Source organism: Syngnathus floridae, chromosome 1 (assembly GCF_059516105.1).
Source record: "Syngnathus floridae isolate MCC-2025c chromosome 1, RoL_Sflo_1.0, whole genome shotgun sequence".
Taxonomy (NCBI): Eukaryota; Metazoa; Chordata; class Actinopteri; order Syngnathiformes; family Syngnathidae; genus Syngnathus; species Syngnathus floridae.
In genome coordinates this window covers 6659175-6679049 of record NC_142413.1, presented here as the reverse complement: position 1 = coordinate 6679049, position 19875 = coordinate 6659175, and the positions used below count along the sequence as shown (strand labels likewise).

Below are 19875 nucleotides of genomic sequence, written 5' to 3'. Positions count from 1 at the left end.
AGGACTTATGTAGTCTTAGTTTTTTTGAGAGTGAGTGTGCTTGCATGTGTTTATATTTAAGAGATTACTTATACTGTACTTTAACAGTGTTGATGTATCAGTTTTTATAAAGTCGCTGATTCTTTATAATGTGTCCTTTTGTTTTAGTTTCTTTGTGTCATAAGCCTGATTCCAAAATGTATTAATTTGCCATGCAGTTGCTGTTTCCCTTATACAATTTGTCCTGTTGTTATGTCAACCTTTATTCTGATGCCTTACAGTATATAAACTCGGTTTACCCTGCGAGAAATTGTCAGTGCGTCGAGCTTTCTTTCAGGTAGCATGTCTAGTTTTCTTAAATGCCCAGGCCTGCTGCTTTCTGTTGATACTCGATAAAGACTTTTACTCTTCAACTTTTGTATCATGACTTCTGGGTCTCCTCTCATAACAAGTTTTGATTTCAGTAGCAGCATTCAATACGTTAGTAGCCGTAAACACCCAAGCAAATGTTAATAAAATTATGTACACATTCATATATTTCATACTCTTAAGTTGTTGTTTAATATTTAGAGATACAGTAGTTCTTTGTTTTCACTTGATCAGTGAAAAACAACATCACTCTAATGTACAGTATGTTGAGTTGTGTAAGATTTTATGACTTCATTCTTCCCTTGCTTGAACAAAGACTTCCTTTTTAGCGACGTGACTTGACTTGCTTGATTTATTTTTCCTAATTGGAGCTTGAAACTTAAAGGCTACAATTTGAGACTTGCCCTTATGTGATTTACGACCACCTCTGGTGGCGACACAGACTGTATATTTGTTGCTGTATTAGTACAGAGTTCAGAGTTCAGAGAGCGGGTCATAGCCATTCCAGTTTAATATTCATCGATGTGATGTAATTGACGGTATGCTACAAATTCATCCAATGACAGTTTCCACTCAGTCTTATTGTATCACTTCAAGACTACTAAAAAGTCAAATCATAAAAATAAAGTCCTCATTGTCAACTGGCAGGAAGAACATAATGGTTTTCATCCTATTGGTGTCGAATTATAAGAATATATGCATTGATTGACATGCACGTAAACTCAAATTTGTTGTATGTACACAATCCATCCGCCTGTCGGTCGATCCACCCACCCAAAACCAACCAACCAACCAACCAACCAACCAACCAACCAACCAACCAACCAACCAACCAACCAACCAACCAACCAACCAACCAACCAACCAACCAACCAACCAACCAACCAGAAGAATAAACTGTGGCTAAATAATGATCATTTGCTTTATCTGGGCTAGTGTAGATTGTGTGTGTGTGTGCGTGTGTGTGTGTGTGCGTGCGAATGTGTGTAAAAACTAAAAGCAGCTTACAAAGTGTATGTGGATTATCTTGTTCAGCATCTGTTCAATACAAGGCAAAAACATCATTAGAAGCATTATTAAAAATAAGAGATTAAAAAGACATTATTAAAAAAATCATAAAAACATCATTGAGAACATTAAAATACATGAGGAAAAATATTACAAACACAAAATAAAACAAAAAGCATTATTCAAATTACCATGCTCAAAATGCAATATTTAAAAAAATAACGTAATAAATGATATAAAAACAGCCAAAAGCATTAAAAACATCATGTTAAAGAATTGGGGTTTTTTTGCAAATCAATGCATGAAAGTAAAACACCAGTATTTCTTTTTATCAAAAATCTAAAGTGAAAAAAATAATGCGTTAAACACAGATAATAACAAATACTTAAAAAACAAATTAATAAAAAAACAATGCTGTTTGATGTCATAACATGAAGCAAAATGATAATAAAAGCACAAATAAGAAATATTCAAAATAACATCTCCAGAAGAAGATTGGTTTATGAACTCCAATGATGTAATGGCTCCAAGCCCCGCCCACCTGGTGTGCAGCATGACAATAAAACAAGACGAGGACACGTCTACTGGTTGCCGTTTTCCCTTTTGTTTGTTCTGTTTTTTTTTTTTTTTCATCCCGAGGGCGGACAAGAAGTTTTTCTCCGTGGTCTCCGAGCCCCCCAGCATCACCGCTCGCTTGCCGGCATTCGTTGCAGTCATTAACCTTGTTGACCATGCGTACCGAGTGGTCGCCTTTAATATCCTCATCAATATTCTCCGGACGTTCACCTTGGTACAGTTCACAAATGCACAAACAAGTTTAGAAAACACGCTTATTGATTCGTTCACTATCGTTGCATTTTTATTTGGCATAAAAATATCATAAACATTCAAGACAATTTATTTGTATTGAAATAATGGATAGCTCATTAATCAAAATGCTAAGCTACTAATACAAGGCCTTTGGTGGTGAGGTTAACTACTAGGCTTGCTCCATTAGAATGTTCAACAACTCTAACGGAGTTTTTCATTAACAATTTAATCGTACTACTTGTAAATCAAAGGCTTATAAAAAATGCTCAAGTACTGAGTAATGAGGCTCGCTTCAGTACAAACTTTGGAAAACCTGTCTGCAATTGAAAATAAAATACGTGTAAAATTAAAAGTTCCTACTTTCTTCATCAAGCCGGGAGCACCAAAGTCACAAAACAACAAAAGCAAAACATTCAATCACAAAGAATAAAAAAGACCATAAGAGTCTTCATTATCCAAGGCCATTCAATTAGCGATGCAAGATGCTATGCTAATAAGCTAATCGTTCAGTCCTCAGACTCACACTATTTTTAAAAAACGTCCCCCAAAATGGAGACATGGTGGAAAAGTCTTTTCAAATGCTCACGATAACTCATTAGCCTCAGGAGTTTAACGACCTTATACAACTCTAAACTTCAATCATCCTTTTATGCAAAGTTTTGACCCTTGTTGACCCATGTTATCGTTGTTCTTTGTATATTTTGCACTGATCCAACCACTGTAAAATCATAAATAAGTCCAGACATTGTTTTACATTGTTGTACTTTTCATCACTTTTGTTGTACTTAATGATTTAATTTTTGAAAATAGCACTGGTATTGAATTACAATGCGTTAGGTCACGAACGGTCCCTGTCACTAAATATGCAAATTAATTAGAGGCACACAGTAAACATCTTTCAATAAGATTGCAAGGATCTTTCCCTGAGGGCATGCACGCACGTGCGCACACACACACACACACACACAAACCAAAGACAAAAGAGATGAGTAAATAGGAATCAAAGCTTTGAGACAGAAAACAAAAGCAACGACAAGCCCAAAACTTGTCACAATTAGGGAAACATTTGTTACATCAAACAAATCACTGTTAATTATACATGCACACACACACACACACACATACACACTGTTGAGAATTGAGGAGAAATGACTTTATCACGCAGTTTCTACGTTGAGAATTTCTCAAATGTATGTTTACAGTGTCACTTGATGCTAGGCAGACTTGATCAAAAGGAAAATGACTTTTTTTTTTTAATAATGCCAATTCCAATTTAAGACGAATCAGGTTTTCATTTGAGCTGTTATTGGTCGCTTGGCAGAATTCTCCCACAATCCGACGAACCAATGCTGTAAATTTAATCACACCGGTTCATTTGTAGGCATTTAAAGTAAATAAATAAATAAACAAATAAATAAGAATATCTGAACTCTGTTGTTAACCAAAACATTACATTAGCCTTGTCAAACGAGTTAATCGCCATCTTTCCCAGCTGCCTCGAATGTAGCACGGCCGAGAGGCAGCGGCGTGAGCGGCAGCCGTGATGGGTGATGGAGGCGGCTCACCCGAGGCCCTGGCCTGGGTGCGCGGTTCGATACCCGTTGGCGCTCATTACGGGGGTGGGGCATCGTTCAGGAAGCGCACCTGCCGGCAGCCAATAAGACGCTGCCCCCACAGGTCCCGCCTACACATGAGCACGTCTCAAACGCACTGTATGCTGCCAGGGAGGTCAGGGAGAAATCAAATTATTATTATTTGTTTTTATCCTGCAGGAAAGTCTTCATCATGCATTTAAATAAACTTCAACATTTCATGCAATATCAAAAAGTTGTTTTTGTAATTCACTACTGGTCCAAATTGGGAAGCAAAATCTCGATGAGAGTTTGATTTTAAAGGATCACTGGAAAAGGACAAAACAGTAGTAGTAGTAATTTTTCTGTGGCTACCAAATTTCATGTTGCAAAGGCAAACTGGCTTTGAGGGCTGATTCTTGTAATTTGCACCCAGCTTTTTCAAAATGATGGCTGTGTGAGGTTCACCATAGTTAGCACCATGGCTAACCTTTAGCCCTCCGGCGGTGTGTTTGTTGCGCTGATGTAATGAGCGCAGGCGGGCGGCGGTCATATTAACGGTGCCCCTGAACACCTCGCTACCATTTGCAGCATTTCACCTTTAACTCCTCACCAGCACATCGGGAGACTTTTTTATTTTTTTATGAAGATGTTCATGATGTTTCATTACCTACAACATGAGGAGGTTGAGGGGGCAGAGAGAGGGAAGTACGGGGGTGGAGGTGTGATGATGATGATGGCAGGGAGGTTAGCTGGCTTGGAGAAATAGTAAATGAAAAATAACGATCGTTTTCCGCTTTCTCCTTTCTCCCTCCTTCCTTCTCCTCGTCTTGCTGCTCCTCACTTGAACATTAGCACATATGAACAACATGAGGTTCACTTAAAGACGCTTCAAAAATTCTCGCCTGGACTCCTGCACATCCTGTGCCATTTCTCCCCCGTCGTCTCTTTTCATTCGTTTCGTTTTCACTCGTCAAGTCGTGCTCTCTCCCTTCTGTGCTCTCTCCCCCCACTCTCCTTCTCATTCTCCAAGTTTTCTTTCTCCTCGTCTATTTCTTCCTCATCCTTCCATTCATCCTTATGCTCCTCTTCCACCATCCTGTCCCCGGTGTCCTCCTCATTCCACTCAATCCCTTCTCTGCTTTTCTTGGCTCTATGTTCGCCCTACGTGGGCGTCCTTCCCTAGTCCAACCAGCAAAGCGTCCTCGGTCTGAGTGAATCATCTCACCTGAGGTGTGCCAAACCGAGCCCGGCTCTCCGCTGCCACCACACACTCCCACTTGCCAGAAAGCCAGATTTCCCTCGACAAAAATCTTCACAAATTACACATTTATATTTTTCCATTCAGAATCCTCCACTAAAAGTCTTGCCCAGTGTATACTATCAGTTAAACATAATTTGCCGCAGTAAATTCTTTTTTCAAATTAACCAAGCCAAAAGCAACTTCACCACTTTTTCACGAGAGGAAACTCTTTTGTGTTCCCCACCATCAAAGATCTCCTGCGGTAGTGAGATAGAGCTGAAGCAGGTTATTTCTGGACTTGAATGTGTGAAGAAGGTGTCAACGGTGCGCAGATGAGAAATAATAAAAACATCTGCTAACAAGTGCGTTAATTGGCATCGCTGCGTGCATGGAGTAAACATCAGACAGGGGAATTGTCACCCTCCCCCCACCCAAAAGAGGCGATTTCCAGACTTTCTGATTGAGATTCTCTGGCCGATCACGGCTTCCCGTAAGAGCTCCGCTAAGGTCTTAATGGCGGCCGGCATATGTCTGCTAATCTGATTTGTGTGATTGAGTGGAAGGAGGGAGATGGACTGGAGCCGGAAGAGGGACATTTAGGGATGAATGAACACCACAGATTGTGTTGTTGTGCATTTTGTCGAGCGCTTAAGTGGGTCATGTGCGCCAAGTGAGTTGTGTAGTATCCAATTCCAAACGTTCTCCTGGAAGTAGCAGACTGACGTTTACTCATGGCACAAGTCGCCATCCAAATATTTCCGATTCACTGAGTTGATTCTTTGATTTTAGAGCTTTTAAGGAACCAAATCAACAAATTAATTGCAAGGTCATATTAAAGTTGAAAATTTCCTGCTACATTTATCCAACAGTCTCCAAACTTGGTGAAGCCAAAGAATGTAGCTCACCTTTTATTTATTTACTTTTAGTGATTTATTGATCTTTACCTTAAGGAGAAAGTCTCGAGTCAAATTCACTGGATGACGGGGTCAAAAATGTGCAATAAACCCTATCACGTTATCAAAACAACTGTCATTAAATGCAAAATTACACAATATAAAGACGCAAACAGAAAATAAATGTAGCCTCTGTGGCTTGAGCTAAAGATAAAAAATAAATAAGTAAAGGCCATTCATAATAACCGTAAAAAGGGGGGATTACCCAGTGCATACGTATTTGCATGTTGTGTATTTATTCCCTATTCAAACATTAGCCTCTTACATGTGGGTCACCCCCGGACCCACGCTGGTTAACCTTTCACCCCCGGACACAATAAACCGGTGGATTAATCAGGAAGGCGCAATGCCGACCAGTCGCTAATCCGCCATAATCCATGTTCGTTCGATCGCCTTTTTGGCTGCAGATTAAGAAGCGAGAGTGCTAAAACACTTTCTCGCCACGGTAAAACACAAGAAGAAGAAAAGAAAAAGCATAGACCAAGTGTTTACATATGAGGGAGGGGAGGAGGCGAGGCATAATCCGAGCCAGGACAAAGCGGCGAACACAATTAAAGCAAGGTGGACGTGTAGGCAGATAGCGGCCGGCGCAGCACGTTTAATCCCTGATAAACTCAACACTTAATCCATCGTTTAGGCCCAAGAAACAACACGTTTACAACCACACAATTTTTTAATTGTCCACTTGGGATGACTAAAGCTCCTTAACTGGGCTACAAATGCCAACAAGAAAACAAAACAACAATAGAAACCAAAATGACTATGACTGAATGCGGCTAGAATCGAGACGAGCTGAAACATTGTAGCATAGCAACGTAGCACAGTGTCGTAGCATAGAAGGGCCAACACGGCGTAACATTGCGGTATAAAATCAAACCAGATTATTGTATACGTATTATTATCACAGTGTGACATCACCATATGTTAACACCATGGCTTAACATTGTAGAAAATATTGTAGTTTATCATTGTGCTGTGCCGTTTTAGCATAATATTGTAGGATAGTATCATTTCTTAAAATTGTGGCTAGGGGTGGAACATTTTTTCAAAACTCTCCAAACTACTCAATTTAACAGTTTCGACTGATGTGATTTGATTATCACAGAAAGAGAACTGCAGTGTAATGAGAATCTATACAAACGCAAGATATAAACTAAAAAGTAAAATTTTTTCGAACGTCTTCCAAATGTGTGCGTCACACGGCATACAATCTGAGAATATTATTGGAAAATAATACTGTAGCTTTAAATTATAGTGTGAGATCATTTTTGGTCTTTACCATTGCGCTTGATGTCACAAAATTTGTGTACCATAATCAAGCAAGGATGTCAAGAATCATCAAAGGTATTGCGACAAATGTGAACGCTGATAAGAGGGAAGACGCGTCACATTTCCACATTAGAGCTTGTAGAAATGTTTCGACGAGACGGGACAATTTCACACATACACGCACTCTGTGTGTGCATGTGTGTGTATATGTGTGTATGTGTGTGTTAATCTGACATGCACTTTGAAGCGAGGCTGCAGATTGAATTAAGGTTTTGAAAGGCTTTGGGATGGTGTCTCACGGTCTCATGGCGGCGTGCGAAGATTAAGGGCGACGATGAAAAGGGATTCCAGTTAACAGCTTACATTACCACGGAGCGGCGCTTGATTTCCGAGCCTGAAATGAAGGAGCCGCGCCCTCATCACCACTGCAAAATGGACCACGGTCGGGCCACGGACAGCTCTGGGGGGGGGGCGTTGGTTTGGTGGAAAATGTCAAGTGATTGGTTAGGCAATTTGGGCCAATCAGAGGCGTCGTCTGATGGATGAAGCCAACAAAGTTGGATTTCAGTTACCACTAAATGGACCTGTCTCAGTTTTTTGGTGGTCCTTGAGATTTGATAGCCATGTCTATCTTGAGCAGACCCACAAAAAAAGTCGCAAACAATACCAGATGAAACACAGAGTCTACCATTTTGGTTTGAAGGAGATATTTTATGGCCTTGTCCAGGGCAGAAAGGAGTTTCAAATTACTCCTACACAAAAAGTCTATAAAGACACCAGGCCCAAAAAGTCAAAGGAAGTCTTTTTTTGGGAGCATTTTTGCCCTCTTCTGAGGTCCTTCAAAGACAAAATCCTTCTACGGACAGAATGTGTGTCTTTTGGAAATTTCTTCTTCTAAATCCAGTTTGACATAGTTGCATAATATTTGCAAATTATGTCTATAATGAGCAGAACTCCAAAAAAAAAAAACTCAAGAATCCATGCTCGAAACATGAAGTCAACCATCTTCATTTTTAGTGTCCCTTTACTAGGTTGCGATTGAAATCTTTTTTTTTTTTTTTATGCTCCCTGCTTTATCATTTCCAGTATCAGCGACATCCTGAAATGCTACGGTGGACATATCAAACAAGCACACTCAGGTGTGTGCGTCACCACATATAGATAATCAATAAGCTTTGATTAAACACGTGCAGGCTGATTGATGGCGCTGTCTATTTGCTGGAAAACAGGCCACACGCGTCCACAGGTGACACGCATTGATCAGCAACAATCCATAAAAGGCACAAACAGCACAACATTTAATCGTCACCTCCCTGACATTAATGTGCATGAAACCGGGTGTAATTTTTATGAATGGATATCACGTGTGACCAAATAAAAAGTCAACTTAGACAAATAAGTCAAAGTTGCTTGGTTTGTTGGCGTGCAAAAGCATTCACGTGTTGATGGCTAATTAGTACGCAGGTGTGACAGCAGGCCGCCGCCATTGCCGAGACAACGGCAGACATCATTTTTCAAATGTGTCAAGCATGACACATGTTGACTTCTGCCACGTGACTTTTAAAACTTTGATTTAAATAGAAATGATGCACAGATGGTGGGAAATAATTAAAGCTTTTAAACAGTGAACAATGGAAGCAGTTACAATAAGTCTGAAAACTCAGACGCAGACATTGTTTTTTTTGCCTGCATTTCCATTTGAGCTTTTTTTAGGATCTACTTATGGTCGACGTGTATACCTAATTACTCCTTGCTCTGGAAAATTTTTCTGCAAATGGCTTTTTGAGACCTTAATTGTGTCTATTCATGTTAAAAAAATCTATCAAGATTCTTGTTGCTAAATGAATTTGGCCTTGAAAGCGGTATGTCATTTTTTTAAGTGCAGTTAGCCACAACCTATTGAGACAAAAATGAATTATTCAAACTAAAATTAAAGAGTGAGTGTTTTGGGGCTTGGCTTTCCATGACTTTTTTGTGGGTCTCCTCATGATTGACATACCTACAAAATTTCTCATTGCTAAGTGAAACAGGCTTCCTAGGGTGAATGTTTAATGGCTTATCTTTTGCTAATACTTGTACTATTCAAGACAGAGCAGTAGATTATAATGAAATGTTTTCGATAGCTGTTTATAAAAACAATATTAATGTTGAAAATGAGATGTAATTCTAATTGCTGACAGTGAAAATTTAAATTTGTACCGTATTTTCCGCACTATAAGGCGCACCTAAAAACCTCAAAGCAGTGCGCCTTATAATCCGGTGCGCCTTACATATGGACCAATATGGATTTGTGGATGAGGACTAATATATTAAAGTAAGCTTTACATGTTTATTTTTTGTGTTGTGTGATATTAATGTTTGAGCAACGTTGAGTTATTGATATATTGTTGTTGTTTTCACTATTTCGAGTGTTACTATATTGTGATTGCATTAACGTTTGAGCAACGTTGAGTTATTTATTCTATGTGCTTTATAATCCAGTGCACCTTATATATGGACAAAGTTTTAAAATGGGCCATTCATTGAAGGTGCGCCTTATAGTATGGAAAATACGGTAACTTGTTTTGTTGTCATTTTATAAAATCAGTTGATAGACGAGAAATATTCTTAATCCAAACTGCGAGAGAACTTTTATACAACTTTTTTGAAAAATACATTTTGTACAACTTTTATTCCAGTGAGGTGAAGAGCACCGACAACTTCTGAGCTGCGCCAGTGTCTCAGTTGAAGATTTTTTGTTGGGGTGGATGATCATGGCCGGCGGGCGACTGACCTTGTGCGCCGCACCAAGCGATAGCGGCCGGCCCTGAGGAGGATTGTGGGTAAAAACCCCCAAGGCCACTGCACGGCCGCTACAAAGAATATGCCGCGGGGAGGGGGAGCAAAGGAGGGGGGTCGGGTACGAGCCGGCGGACCGCCAAGGACACGATGCCCGCGGCCATGCGCAAGCTAGCGCTCAAGCTCTGCTCACTTCAGCTCACTTGAGACAACAACTTGTGTGCTATTTATATTTCATACGGCAACAAGCACATCTTATTTCCGCTTTACAGCCAAGGACATAGTTGTTTTGTTTCTCGCTACTATTCTTCCTTTTGTAGCGTTTTAATTTGTTAAAAAAAAAATGCATAGGCCAGCTCAGTTGGGAAAGACTAGAACGTTAGAAGTTACATGAAATCCAACATGCATGTACATCAATAGAATTACCGCCAAATTCCACCTCGTAATATAAGCGTCATCAATCAGCCTTGTATCCGGTAACGCATTTTGGTTTAAAGGTACTATCATTCTGAGATTTGGGTGGTGGCGGTGTGTAATGTAATTATTTTGTGTGATTTTGCCATAATGACAGGACCTACAAAAATGTTTGAAAATGAACAGGAAATCTGCCATTTTGGTTTTAAGGTGGTTTGTCTGTTTGTTTTTTTAGGTCATTTATTCTTTCAGATTTTTGAGGAATTATACCCCTCCACACCACAATAATCCATCAAATGCAATATAATGGGGTTGTCCAACATGACAGAACTCACAAGAGAGGAACCATGACTAAAAAAGAATGGGAAATATGCCAATTGAGGATGGTCATCAATTTTGGTTTTAAGGTACAGTATTGTTTTTTTGAGGGATTTAAAAAATATGAACATAAATAAGTGCCCCTGCCACAAACGTCATCGACCAATGTAAAGTTTGGTGGGATTGGCTATCATGACAGGACCCACAAAAAAAACCTCAAGGACCAATTGCCTTCAAATGAATGGAAAGTCCGGCATTTTGGTTTGAAGAAATCTTGTCATTTTGTTTAAAAGTTGTCACTTTCCAGAGATTTCAGAGAAAACACTTAGATCAATAAAATATGGGATCAATATTTTGTAATTGTCTTTGCTGTTGTGGAAGCCACTGATGTGTAGAAACATGAGAAAATGTCAATTTGACATTTGGTAAATGGAGTTCTGAATGTTTTTTCAAATGTGAATGCTAATGCTAGCAATAATGAAACAAAGACTGTTTCCTTAGCACATGATTGGAAATGTACGCAAGAACGCGAGTCCAACCTTTTATCAATATACTCGAGACCAAAGCAAGACAATTTATCAATAAGTTGACACTCAAGTGAGTTGCATTTGAAAATAGTGCATGTAATGGAGCACAGGGTTAGAATTAATTTATCACAACAATAGATTATTTACCCCTAACCCTAACGGTTAAAAAAAAAAAATGCCGTTAAAGGCAACCGGGTGCCCACAAAGATGCCTGACTAGAATTAGTCAAACAATGAGGCCTTACATTTACTTGGGTTGAAAATAAAAATCGATGTAAGAAACTTTCAGATCTCAAAACTGATTTCTTATACACCCTGAAACTTATTGCATGTTTATTTATTCATTAACTCCCTGCATTGACATTCCGAGCATAATGGGCAATAAGGCCTTCAAGCGAGATTTTGTGCACACGGAACCAAAGCTTTGTGTAAACGTTCCAACCATCTCATCATTCCTCTGCCACAGCCAGATGAAGAATGCGGAATATGTAATCACACCGAGAAGCGTCGAGAAGCTGTGCGGGAATCCCAGCGTAATGAGAAAAGATAAGCCACTTACCCACAAAAGGCGCCACCATTTTCCTTACCTCGCTTCAGCTGCTAATGACCGAGGCTAACTTGGTGACACCTTTCCTGTGGACATTAAAAAAAAAAAAAAACTTAAACCTGAGATGAAACTAAATCATTTTCTGTCTATTTCTCGAGAAAGCCTCCTGCTGTCCAAAGATTGGCGTTTAATCAGTTTAACATAATTGACTGCTAAAAGTTTGAAATAATTTGTTCAGAGCAAAAAAACTTAAAATGACTATTAAAGTACATGTTGAACTGACTTTGTTAACTTTAAATACTTGTTGCAATTCAAATTTCAAAATATAGGTGCCTGAATAAATTAACAAAATACAATTTAACCAAACATGGATTTGAAAATGGCCTTTTATTAATATCCATAATCATACGTAAAAGATTTGTCTCCATTTGCCCGTCCTATTGCTCATGTTTTGTATTTATTTCCAGTTATGTACATTTGTGTGTGTATTGTAGGTTGGTGAATCATGCGTCGTAAAAGTGGTTTTTCTTAATTCTTCTTTCAAATTCAGGCCGATCGCCATCAAGTGCAGCTTCATTATTCTTGTCCAAAGGGCCAAATGTTCATTATGCCACAACTAATTACAACCACATCGCTATAATCCTTCACAGCCAAGTGCAGTGTGTGTGCGTGTGTGTGTGTGTGTGTGTGTGTGTGTGCGCGTGCGTGCTGATTTTAATTATAAGCTGGCAGCTATAAGTGCAGGTCAAGATGCAGTTTAATTGACTCAATTTTGACTGTAAAAGCTTTGATTAGCCCATGATTGCACTCCAAAAGTTACACGCCATGCGACGGCCGAGCAAAGTCCTTATTCTCATGACATCACACATGAGAACGCCGTCATAAAAACGCCTTTATTTTTTTGATATCACACGAAAGCCATTTTGCTTTTATTCATCCATTTTCCGTATGTACATATGCAGTGCTGTCCCTTTAGAGCACCAGAAGAGGCATCATGAAGTGCTTTGAGTGTGCAGACTTTTGGAGAGCTCCTGATATTTGACCTTTATTGTACTTATCTGTGAACAACAACATTCAACTTTAACTGCTTATAAACTAAACCAAATAGCGGCAAACTGGCGGGACGACGAGGCACACAAGACAACATACGAGTGGATGCGAAAAAATTCCAACTCGTGGACGTGACATAAAAAAAGGGATTTATGACAAAACGTGAAACAACACTTTATCGGTTAGCCATCCATTCGTTTCAAGGGTGAGAAATTAAATCGGTGTGAGTGCCGAACTCCACTTACGAACATTTGTCGTTATTTCAGGTGATTGCTCCTTGATCCGAATCGACTCTTCAAAGTCCCTTGCGGGCTCGTTCGTGTCAAAAGTTGTCAGCGATAGGCAGGGCGGGAATACGGCAAGTGTGAGGGGTTCAGCCTTTGAGGGAGTCGCCACGGTCATTAGCCAGATAACGAGACAAGTCTTCCCGCCTTTTTCTTTTTCATATTCTCAGACATGCGTCGACGTATCTGTAATGAGCATGTTGGCTTGTCGTGTCCACTAATGAGCGAGGAAGAGGACTGCCATACGGGAAAAGGTGTAAATAATTGCATCGACACTCCCTGCAAATGACAACTTTTCACCCATACGTTGTGGTGGACGCTTAAGTTCTCACGCACACGTGCACACACATCACTCCCAAATATACATATTATGTATATATATATATATATATATATATATATATATATATATATATATATATACTTCGCGTTTTGTTTATCGCGGCTTCACTACATCGCAGATTTTTTTTTCCAAATTAAAAAAACATTTAAAAGTCAAAGTAAAACTTCTAAATTGAGGAAACATGTGTCTAACCTTTAGGACAATGTAGTATTGCTCCGAATGTTCGTTTACATTCCTTTCGAATTCCGTTTTCGCGTGTTAGCACGATTGCAAATTAGCATCTTTCCGCTAACTCGTTAGCCTGCCCAGTACTTCTTGTTGGTGATTGTACTTCGCGGATTTCACTTATTGCCGGTGGTTTTTGGAACTATATATATATATATATATACGTGTGTGTGTGTTAAGAAGTCAGTGATCAGGTTTAAATGAGCGGCACACGGCAGACGTGTTTGCTAGTCGACTTTTCTCTTGCAGTCACACTTTAGCCAGCTTGACACTACAGCGCGTCAGCAGTCACATTGACTGCGGCGTCTTGTCAAGAAGAAAAAAGGAATGAAAGGCATGTTTGAGAGCGGCGCGAAAGGAAATCACGTCCTTCACATCAAATGGCGTCAAACAATAATGCCGCGTAGCGTGTGATCACCGACAAGGTTCTGACAGCTCCTAAGAGAATCCAATCATCAGAATGAAAAAGCACCCCTACGATGCAAACGCGAGCAAACTGCTGTTGCATCCTGGGAAACAGATTTGAAAGCACATTGCAATGACTATACTTTCCCGATGAAGACGAGCGCGGGCTTTAATCATGCTTGTGAATGTAGAAGACCTGAAAGGCAACAGGGCACCCAAAAGTAATTAAACACCTGACACGTGCCTCCTTGTTGTGTGGAAAATAATGTGTAAACTGACGTCATTACTATTCATACAGGACAGTGACCAGACAAGCCAGCAAATCTCAAAAGGCCGGATTTAAATGCAAATAAAGTTTTCGTGAACCGCCAAAATAAACTTCATAAACACTAATAAATCTCCAGTATATGTTTTGTTGGTGCCTTCCACCGTAACAACAATAAAAAAAACACATATATGATTTCATTCCTGCTGCTTTTGCTCAAAATAACGACAAAGGAGCGCATTTGCAGGTGCCAAAATAAGATCATGCCAAATTTTTTTAGCAATAGCTTTCAGGGTACTATACAAAAGTCGCAAAATGTGGCCACGAAAGTGCTAATGGAGCAATTCTTTAAATGGCAGTTAAATAAATGGCAATCATGCCTCTGAAAGGCAACGCAAATGGGGCCATTGTCGAACGCAAACAACTTTTCAGAGAGGAACATCAATATGATGTGAGACAATTCCAAGAATAAAGACGAAGCTACAAGGAGTGTTCTTCTCATTGTTATGATCATCATGATTATCACACCTTTAAAGCAGCAGCGCTTTGGCGGAATCCCGCCGGGAGTAAGTATGGAAAGGGCAGGATCTTTAGTGACAGCAGACGGGGGACGTGAAGAGCGACACATTTTTTCAAGCCAATTAGCGCACCGACAGCTAAGCTACGTCTGAGCTGCGACATGCTGGCTGCCGAAGAATGTAACGCATGCTCGTACGCTATAACCTTCGCCGTCTTCTTTGCTAAATTAGCATTACCTCTTAACATGCAATTGGACACAAAGGAGGAGCGGAAGACTCTTGTTTAGGGGGACCAGATTCTTCAGACAATCCTTGACTGATCATCAATTAGCTTGCCTGGTGTCAAGAGTGGCATCGTACAAATGCTACGGCCTATGTTGTTGTCAGTTAGCATCTTCTGAAGTGACTAAACCCTATGTGGTTGATAAATATAGTGCTAAGACGTGTGCCTTGCACTTGAAAATACGAAAGAAAAACATTGTTCTGTTGATGACGATCTGAAGAATACTTGCAGGTTTCATTTTCCCTTGCAATCAATACAGTAAACAACTTATAACATTTTCTTGGCGTTTAACACAGCTGCGCGCACATGAGTCCCTCTAGTGGTGTGGGGGGTAAATTACAGCAATCCAAATATAACACCAAAGGACAAAAATGTCTCATATTGGTATTGGTAAGATGTTTATACTGCATGTAAGCACGTACGTAGCCGTGTGATGCTCACACAACCATACATTTTTGTATGAATTTATATTTGAATGATTTAAAATTGCGATGTCTGATCCACAACACTTTTTGTAAAGTGTTTTTTTTTTTTTGTTTGAAAGTATGCAAGGTAATGAATAAGAGGTAAACGGGAAAGTAGTCGGGTGATTCCCGTTGAGCCTAAAAGCTGAGCACTAACGACACAAGATGGAGGGTCTTGCTCATTTCCCCTGACAGACAATCGATGAGCTGGCCCCGCCTCCTCCACACCTGAACTCCACTGGATGACAGCTCCATCAATCAAATTGAGTGACAGATACAGACGGACGCTCTCTCGCACTTGATCGATGTCATGGATTTTTGTTTCTCTCGACTGCCAGGTTATTATGGCATCGTCATATTTACTCTGTCTTACGCACACCTGCACAAACTCTCAATCACACCCGACGCAAGCACAAATCGTATACAAACACGCATGTATAACACACCTTCAGAAACACACGCACAAAGACTCACAAAACACACATGCATACACGTATACACAAACACACATGCGCACACAACCAAAAAGTTGGACGTGACCGGATGAAGTTGAAGCGAAAAAAGTGACGACATGAAGAAATCCAAATGTTTGTGACGGTCGTTGACCATCTGAGGATGTTTATTAATGATCCCGATGCATTGCCACGGATCGCCACGCCACAAAGAGACGCCTGGTGGTCCTGCATATTCATGAGCGGGCTGGCCTGTGTTCTCGTGCTACGTCCAGACAGGCCCACGGACGCGGCGGCGGCTTTCTCGCACTGTCAATAACGCGACTGTCAATAAGACCCACAGATGCTCCCGTTCAAAAGTCGGAAACGGATGCCCAGGTGAAGTTTGATCTCCATACACACATGTCCAACAGATGCATGATCTGGATTCAATCCAGATCCAACTTGTATTGACTGCCAAATAAGGTGTTCACCAGCAAAACCAATAGCAAAAATGCATTGTTTTGCATGACCATCAAGACCATTTCATATGTTTTCATTTTAAAACAGGGGTGGACGTTAAATCGGTTAAAGTTTTTGTTTTTGTCATGTTTAGCAATACTTCCGATGACCGAGTGTCAATCAAATGGCCGGTAGGCGTTACCTCATCCTCACCAAAAAGTAGTTGTCTATGCTATCCTAACATGCTAACGACAGACGTAATGAGGACACAAAAATATATAAGTCAATAATATAACGACGTTCAAATGCGCCAGCTTCCATTATGCTTCATTATATCCTCTCCTTCCTTTTTTCCACATTTTCTCTTCTTTTATTGCTATAACACACATTTGCCAATAAATCAGCCCAAGCCAACTTAATCAATATTTAGCGTCGGCATTCTCGTGATCAAAACGCCATCAGCCTGAGGAAATATTGATAAAAACGTTACACCCGTTAAACGTGCAGACGACAACAACAACAAGTCATATTTTATGTTCGTGGTGTGGGATGATGTCACATTGTGTAATGTCTTTACCGCCGCCGCCGCTGCCACGTATTCGCGTTGGCCTGTTAAATATTTGCATTTTTTCACATGACGTTTTAATGTCTCACACAAAATGGAGTGAGATACCGTCCGCTAAAAGCGTGACGCCGACAGCTCGGGTTTTAAAGTAGGTTTTCAAAACATGTCCGGAGTTTCAAATTAAAAAAATAAGTTTGCTTCAAATTAAAGAGTTTCAAGAAAGGGTAAGGGTTATATACGAGGTCGGGGTTTCAAGCAATGTTTTGTGTTTCAAATAAGGATTTAGAAATAGGCAGACGTCACAAATATACACAACTGTACACTATCGCAACCGTTATTTTCTTATATTTTACCCAGTTTGTTTGAACTCTAAGTTGGTCCACTTATAGAGCGTTTGACTTTGGAGGTTTATATGACTCGATGCATTTGCCAGCTAAGTACTAACAGCAAGTATGTGCGTGTGTGCGTGCGTGCGTGTTGGAGTTGAACTTATCTTGCTAATTGTGTTTCCCTGACATTTATTGTCACAGTGGGATCATTAAAGTCAGCCGCTGTAATCAAAAGAAACAACACTCTGCTTTGTTTTACACTCACTTCAATTCACACTTCCACCAATTTAAATTTTGAGTCCACCCAAAGTGAGGCAAATCCTTTGGACTCTTATTTCAGTGCACAAAAATGCGTGTCAAATTAGGTCATTTAATTGACTTTAATTTAAATAATGGATGATGACAAATTGAGCCCAAAATAATTAACTTTAACTCACGTTATTTGCATTAAACTATTTTTATGATTGGAATAATTCAGTTTTTTGTCTGCTTTATTGAACAAGCTCTGTTGTTTATTTACATTATTATAATAAATAACAAAAACATTCATAGACTATGTAGGAATATTAAAGAGATAATCTGTGGGGGAAAAAAGGCATAGGAAGGATTAAACTAAGTTGTTTTTGTTAACTTCTATTAATGTAATACTGTAAACAATTCATAAAAGGAGTTCAGATTTTGCCAATTTTCTATTCTTATGTATGGCCAAAATATTCAGTTGATCTACTGAGCCATCAGTAAACAAAAAATATGATAATTATTTTGTGGAGCCCATGGAAGTTTTTTTTTTTTTTTAACGCAAATTATCAAGTCAAACCACAACAAAAGCCCTGAAGTCTCATATTTGATTATGTTGAATTATGCAAACCAAGCAGCAACGTCAAGTCAGTAAACTTCACCCTGATTGGTCAGGAAAACTTTTCCTTAAAGTAGTTTTGGTGTCAGGCGGGACTGTCGCGTTGCCTTCAGGCGCTTCCCATCAGACTCGGACGCAGTCAAGCGGACAAACTAAATAAAATAAAGCAATAGGAGACGACGCCATCCCATAATGCCGCAGCGTCACGACAGCAGTCCCGGCCGGGAAGATTGCCTTCATGGACGCTTTTAGCGGATCCGCCAAAACGAGCTTGGTCACGAAACAGCTTTCTCTGAGCGCCCCGTTGTTCCAGCAAGGAGCCAAAACAATTTGTCGACTTCCCGTCTGCTGTGAACGGGATTAACGTCGGAAAAGCAAGTCCTTCCCTCAGGCTTTTTGGGACTCGGACTAGGAGACACAGAGAGATTCCAAAAAAAGAACAAACACTCGTCTGTCTGAAGCTGACAACCAATCAGTCACGCTCGCCGACATGGCGACCCGGCCGACTAAATGAATTCTCCTCGCTCGAACTGACCTGGTCACACGGACAACACGAACCCGTGCTGATAACCTTTTCCACCTATATCATGCTCCATCTAGGTCACTTTTTTTTTTCATTCCAAACGTCATATTGCACCTTAATCACATTCCAGCAGGATTTGTATCATGACCCCAAATGTCTTACGTTTTGTGTTCAATGTGTCAAATTTCATCATGTATCGATATTTGGTCCCATCAGTATAAAGATCTTCCTCCGTCAAAGGTCACCATCTTTTGTTCTGCCTCTATCATCTTATCTGTTTTGTGCCTCTTGTGTCACATGATCACATGGTTGAGTCATACTCCGCTACTCGGTTTTTCTAACCCTCAAGCATCCTATCTTGTCAGTTTCGCCTTCCACCTGCATCATATAAGATCCGATTCCACCGGTTTTATAAATGTTCTGCCTCAATCACGTTTCACCCGATCAAATTTGTATTCTGCCAGCGTGAGTTTTGACTCGTATCTTTTACATCATGCCATCTTTCGCCAGATTTGCGTTCCACCTGTTGATGATTCAATCGGTCTCACTCGTCAACCCATCGACACGACTGGCAAGGTTGCAGCTTCTTCTTCGTCTTCTTCTTCTTTTTCAACGTATCCGCATCAATAAGGTATACAGTACGACGTGAATGATTCAGGGGCTCCCCGCAGCGCAACGATGCCGCTAGCGGCAGAGGATAACCTGCTCTGACACAAACCTCTCACTGCTTGCGTTAATGCTGGCTGAGAAAAGCTCAACGGGGACGCCAGCGCTTTCCTTCAGTGGCCGGCACTCTTTTAATGTCAAACTGCGTTAATGCGGTCTGTCTAGTAATTGATTAAACTTTCCAGCTGTCATGTGTGCTTTAATGCAGTTTAGTTTTATATTGACTTGATTTTTTTTTTTAATTATTTGAAATATGCATACTAGAAGATGCTAAATGATTTAGTGCTGTGTGGTAAAGGTTACATCCACCACTAGGATCGTCTTGTCACAACTTGTCTTTGTCTTAACACACACACACGCACGCAAACAGGCAACCATAATAAGAATTAACATCAGTGAGTGTCAATGTTTTCCGCATAAT

At 40.1% G+C, this 19875-nt stretch overlaps 1 protein-coding gene across 1 annotated transcript in view; it reads right to left on the bottom strand.

Annotated features, from left to right (window-relative positions):
* LOC148403770 (protocadherin-1-like) overlaps positions 1-19875 on the bottom strand; it is a 142135-nt gene that overhangs the window by 81765 nt on the left and 40495 nt on the right. The window contains exon 3 of the mRNA XM_088357012.1: positions 11826-11871. The gene's annotated coding sequence lies outside the window, so the exon portion shown is untranslated. The remainder of the gene's footprint in view (positions 1-11825; positions 11872-19875) is intronic.